Raw genomic sequence first — 6,000 nt, 5'->3', positions numbered from 1 at the left:
TGAACAAGGACCTGAAGGAGGGGTTGCCCTGAAGTGGAGCCCAGTCGGCCTCTGGGTGGCCTGGCAGGGGTGCAGCGCGGTGAGGCTTGGAGAGTACAGAAGAGGCAGGAGATGAGGTCAGACTCGGGAATCTGTTGATACTCACCTGGATCCCTGGGCTGCTGAGCACTGACGCCAGGCAGGCAGGGTGAAAACGGGGACCTTTGGGAGGTCACAGTCATCAATGGGGATGGTGGTGGGCAGGCCCAGAGTGGCGGGGAGGATATGGAGAGAACTGGTTAGACTCGGTTATATTTTGGAGGCAGCGATGGCAAGATAGCCGAATAGATTGAGTGGGGCCGTGAGACAAAGAGAGAAGGGAGTCAAGGTCCAGGCTTGGGATTTGATCTGAGAAGTGGGGAGTGGTCAGGTTTGCAGGTGGGAAGAGCAGGAGTCTGGTTCTGGATGTGAGAGGTATGAGACGCCTGTTAGTTGCCCAAGCGGAGATGCTGAAGAAGCAAGTGAATCAGGCGCCTGGAGTTCATGCGCAGGCCCAGGCTGCAGGGAGTAGCTGAGGCGTCCTGCTGGCAGAGACGCAGGTTAAAGTTCTGTGACAGGATGGTTAGTAAGGGAGCCAGTGTCGTTGGAGGACTGAGCCCCAGGGGCACAGGCTGGGGAGACGGGAGATGTGGGCAGTGAGGTAGGAAGAACACCAGGAGCCTGGGGTGTCCCACAAGTCACCGGAAAGAGGGAAGAACACGTACGAGGAAGAGAAAGAGAGATACACAGGAGCTGGTCTGGGGCGAGGTTGGGCAGGGTGTTCTGGGTCCTCAGGATGTAGGAACATGCGTGGGGAGGTGCTGGGTCTTGGAGCGAGCCTTCCTCTCTTTCCTAACCTGGATTTGGGCCCAAACGGTGCCCACCCACACCCAAATGTCTTACCCCGAACCATGCTGGACGCAGCACTCAGATTCACTCTCTGAGGCCCTGGTTGTTCTCAAGAGAGCACTGGTTCCAGTTCTTTCTGCCACGGGAATTTGGTGTTTAAGGTGCAGAAAAATGTGTAGCTGGGCTTCAAACCAGGATTTCATGACCAGATTTCCACCTCAGAGGGTCCTCTCTGCTGCTATGGATTGGACGGGGCCGATGAGGGACAGAGGCCAGTGAGGAGCCAGGGAATTAGGCCCACTGATTACATGGGGGTTGGGAGCGAGAGAGGGGAAGGGACCCAATGGATCCCTGGTGGAGGGGGAGCCCGGCAAGGAGCAGGTCATAAACCAGTGCATATAAATAAACAAATTAGTTCCATATACCCATGTAGAAAGCAGTCTGAGGGGTATAAGGAGGTGTGTGTGTCCGGAGAAAGTCCGTTCCATTCCATCAATCAGGGATGCCAGCGAGGGCTGCCCAGGTGCAGCCAGCTGCTAGGAGCGGGGGTATGCTGGAATCTGGCCCAGTGGAGGGGAGTAGGAGGGGAAGGGACCCACTGAACCCCTGGCCTTGAGCAGGCATCCTGAGGCCCAGGTCCAGGCCTGATCATGTTCCTTATGCACCATGTGAAAGTGTCATGTAAATGTTAGTCACTCAGTCGAGTCCGATTCTTTGCAACCCCATAGACTCTAGCCTGCCAGGCTCCTCTGTCCATGGGATTCTCCAGGCAAGAATACTGGAGTGGGTTGCCATTTCCTCCTCCAGGGGATCTTCCTGACCCAGGGACTGAACCCAGGTCTCCCGCATTGTAGGTGGATTCTTTACCGTCTGAGCCACCAGGGAAGCCCCACGCACTGTGACTTTTGCAAATCATTTCCCATCTCATAGATGTAGCGGATCTTCTCACGGGAGAAGGATTTGCAAGCATCAGAAATGCTTTGTACAGGCTCACAACAGAGTTAATATCTCTAACCTATTAAGAACTTTCAGGGGCTGCCCTGGTGACTCCGTGCAAACAGTCTTCCTGCCAATGTAGGGGACAGGGTTCAATCCCTGGTCTGGGAAGGTCCCACATGCCACAAAGCAACTAAGCCCGAGCCCCTCAACTACTGAGCCTGTGCTCGCAAGCATGGAAACTGCAACGACTGAAGTCCCCCCGCCCTAGAGCCTGAGCTCTGCAATAAGAGAAGCCGCTGCAATGAGAAGCCCGAGCACCTCAACTAGAGAGTGGCCCCCACTCGCCACAACGAGATAAAAGCCTTCGGAGCAACAAAGACCCAGCAGAGCCAAAAAGTAAATAAAATTTAAAAAAAGAACTTTCAGAACTTCCCTGGTGATCCAGAGGCTGAGATTCCAACGCAGGGGGCACAGGTTCAATCTCTGGTCAGGGAAATAAGAGCCCACGTGCTGAGAAGTATGGAGGCCAAAAAAAAAAAAAAAGAACTTTCAAGCTAATAAGAAAAAGATGAGCCCTCAAAACCTCCATAGAAATTGGGACTGCATATATATGGAATCTAGAAAGGTAAGAATGGATGATTCTACCGTGCAGGGCAGCAAAGGAGACGAGAACATGAAGAGCATAGCTTTGGACACAGTTGGAGGAAAAAAGGGTGGAATGATTTGAGAGAACAGCACTGAAGCATGTCCACTACCATATGTTAAATAGGTAGCCAGTGGGAGTTTGATACATGATACAGGGAGCCCAAAGCCGGTGCTCAGGATGGGGTGGGGACGGAAGAGGGATGGGGTTCAAGAGGGAGGGAATATATGTGTACCCATGGCCGGTTCATGGTGATGTATGGCAAAAAGCATCACAATATTGTAAAGCAATTATCCTGCAATTAAACAATAATAAAAAATAAAGAAATCAGGGAAAGGGCTCAAAGAGGAAACAGGAGGACAACAAACGCTGTCCCTGACAACTCATCAGAAGCACACAAAACCAAAAAAAAAACAAGGAGTCAATGCCCATAACCCAGTGTTGGCAAAGGAGTGAGAAAGTGGGCATCTGGACACTGCCAGGCAGGGTGTGAGCTGGTACAACCGTTCTGAAGAACATTTTGGCAGTAAACAGCCATATTCTCTGACTCAGCAATTCCACTTCTAGGAAATTATCCGAAGTCAACAATTAGAGCTCTGTACAAGTGTTTAGCTGCAAAGACGCTACTGTAGCGGCATTTCTAACAACAACAACAACAACAACAAAATGGGAACAATTTACAAATAGAAAAAAACGAGGCATTCATTTATCCATACCATGGAATCCTGTCCAATACTTAATTCTAGCATGAATGGAAATCTGCTTATGTGAGACAGATCAGTTAACAGCACAAAAAGTTTCACAAATCCTAGGATGATGCCAATTGTGAGATTGAAAAAAACAGTGTTCCTCATTGTAGGTTTGTTTGTGTCTTTTTGGCCATGTCGTGTGACTTGTGGTATCTTAGGTCCCCGACCAGGGAGCCAACCCACATCCCCTGCAGTGGAAGTATGGAGGCTTAACCACTGGACCACCAGGGAAGCCCCTGGGTGTCTTAATTAAGTAGTTTTTGATCATACTTTTTCTCCAAATTTAAAAATAATTGTCAAAAATATATAATCCAGGATCTCCTGCAGAAAAAACAGTCTCAGTGGGGAAAAGAGTTCCCTGGTCCAATGCTTTGCAGGGGCTTCCCATCTAACAGGGCATATTAGCATACTAAAGTCTCTGAGAAAGCCTTCGGGAAAAGACATTTGTTTTATTTCAGCATTTTCATGCTTATTTTTTCCTTACGTCCTTAAGTCCCATGGAATAAAGGACCATGAAGAGCCCACTGTTTTACAAGTTCTGACTCCCATGGGAGAAATGATGTTATGAAGAGGTGAGACAGATGGGTTGCCATTTCCTTCTCCAGGGGATCTTCCCAGCCCAGGAATCGGACCTGGGTCTTTACCAACTGAGCTATGAGGGAAGCCCACTTAAACTCCTTAAACCTCAGTTTCCATTTCTGGAAAGTGGGCATAATAAAAATACCACCTCCCCACAGAATCATTAGGAGAATTATGTGATGTATGGAGATACTTGGCACTCCTTAGTAAAGACTGGCTATTATTTTGTGCGTGAGTCTCTAAGTCGTATCCAACTCTTTTCGAGCTCATGGACTGTAACCCGCCAGGCTCCTCTGTCCGTGGGATTTCTCGGGCAAGAGTACTGGAGTGGGCTGCCATTTCCTCCTCCAGGGGATCTTCTGACCCAGGGACTGAACCTGTGTCTCCTGTGTCACTTGCATTGGCAGACGGATTCTTTACCACTGAGCCACTTGGGAAGACATTATTATTTTTGATGCGTAATAATATATATTTTATTAACATTATAATTATTGTTATTGACAAAGGAAACGAGAAATCATTTAATGCCACTATTGGTGGAAAGGACCCTGAACCGAGTGTGAATGCCAGTCGTAGGGTCGGGCATGGAGCCCCTCTGAGCTCAGTCTCCTCACTTCTAAGTTGGGATGGTGGGTCCCTGGGGAGCCCGCTGCCCCTCAGGGCTGCTTATGGGCCTTGCAAGGGGGCTTCCCTGGGGCAGAAAGTGAGGCTGTCTGTCTCAGGAGCAGCTGAATGACTGGGTCTGTGAACAAGAAAAGGGTGCAGAGCTCACTGGCCTGGGGACCGAGGTCTCCCTCTCCAGTTCTCATGGGTGCCCGGGGAAGTGAGAAAGGAGCTCTTTGCTCCTGCAGTGACTGTTGGCTCCTGCTCTCCATTAACAGGCGGTGTTCTAGTCCTCAGTCTCTGCCCCACGAGCTTGGGAGACCTTCTCTGAACCTCACCTCCCCAGGAAAGCTTTCTGTAAGGGTCTCGAGTGAGGTGCTTCTTACAAGTGGGCAGCTAGACACACACACTCACACACACACATACACGCACACTCCTACTGTCCCACGGTGAACCTCATGCCCAGGCAAAGGGGACCGGTCTGCTGGCTGATGCTCCCCTGCCCTTGCCAACCACACTGAGGATCGGACTCAGGGGAGGGTCAGAAATCCATGCTTGTCCCCGACCCAGCTGAAGCGAAATGGCACTTAGGGCGCCTCACGGTAAGGGCAGCCTTGGGGCGGTGCTGGTTCTCCCCTGACATCCCAAGCCCCCAGATCCCAGAGATGGAAGCCCATTGATGGTAGCAGAACCAGCGATGTCTGTACACACAGAAGCGCTCAAGGAACCAAGGGAACGACCGGAGACCTGGCTGCGGAGGGGCAGGAGCCAGAGTCTCCAGGGTGTGGGAGCTAGCAGCAGAGGCAAGGAAGCCCTGTCTCCAGGCTGGGGTGTCCTCTGGCCTCTTCCTCCCGCTCTGCAGCCCTTTGTGCAAACTCCAGTCCCGAGAGAGACTGTGTGATGGCCACCCAGGGCTTCTGGGGACCACACTGGATGGGGGATGGGCAGGACAGCTGGTCGGACTGCTGCCCCCACTCCAGGAGGGAGGGGTCTCCCTCCCAAGTAAACTGGATGTGTTTTCCAGAAGAATGGGGTTTGGGTTAGTGGATGATGACTGGGACCCTGCTTCTCAGGGGAATGTTTCCGCCTCTGCAGACAGTATCCTCTGTGCCAGCTGCCCAGCTCAGCCTTCTATTCCCTCCTGCCCCCCAGGCTGAGTCACACAGCCCAGTCCTGGGAGAGGATCTGATGGGCTTGCGTGAGTCAAGTGTTTGCCTGGTCCAATCAGCCCTGGCCAGCGATGTTAGGTCCCATAATTCCAGCTTCAGAGGTCCACCTTCCAGGAAGTGGAGCTGGACAGATATTCCGAATGCCAGCGACCACTGCGTTTGAGAATCCTCAAAACTGGGAGCCTCTATTTGAAGCCCCCCAGGTCCAATGTGCCCACCTTGTGGATGGGAGAAAGGCAGACAGAGGCTTGCTTCTCTCTGCGGGGCGGGAGCTGGGTCTTGAGGCTTCTGCTGGGCATGGTGAAGCCTCCAGACCCCAGCGGGCTCTCCGGGGTCAAGCTCGGACATGCTCAGAGCAGGAGTGGGAAGAGGGACAGCTCTCCTGGAGGCACAAACCCTGGAGCCCGTGATCACCCTGGGTGCCAGCAAGCTGCCCACCCCCTGGCTTACC

Source organism: Capra hircus, chromosome 11 (assembly GCF_001704415.2).
Source record: "Capra hircus breed San Clemente chromosome 11, ASM170441v1, whole genome shotgun sequence".
Classification (NCBI taxonomy): Eukaryota; Metazoa; Chordata; class Mammalia; order Artiodactyla; family Bovidae; genus Capra; species Capra hircus.
Note: the sequence above shows the minus strand (reverse complement) of the source record.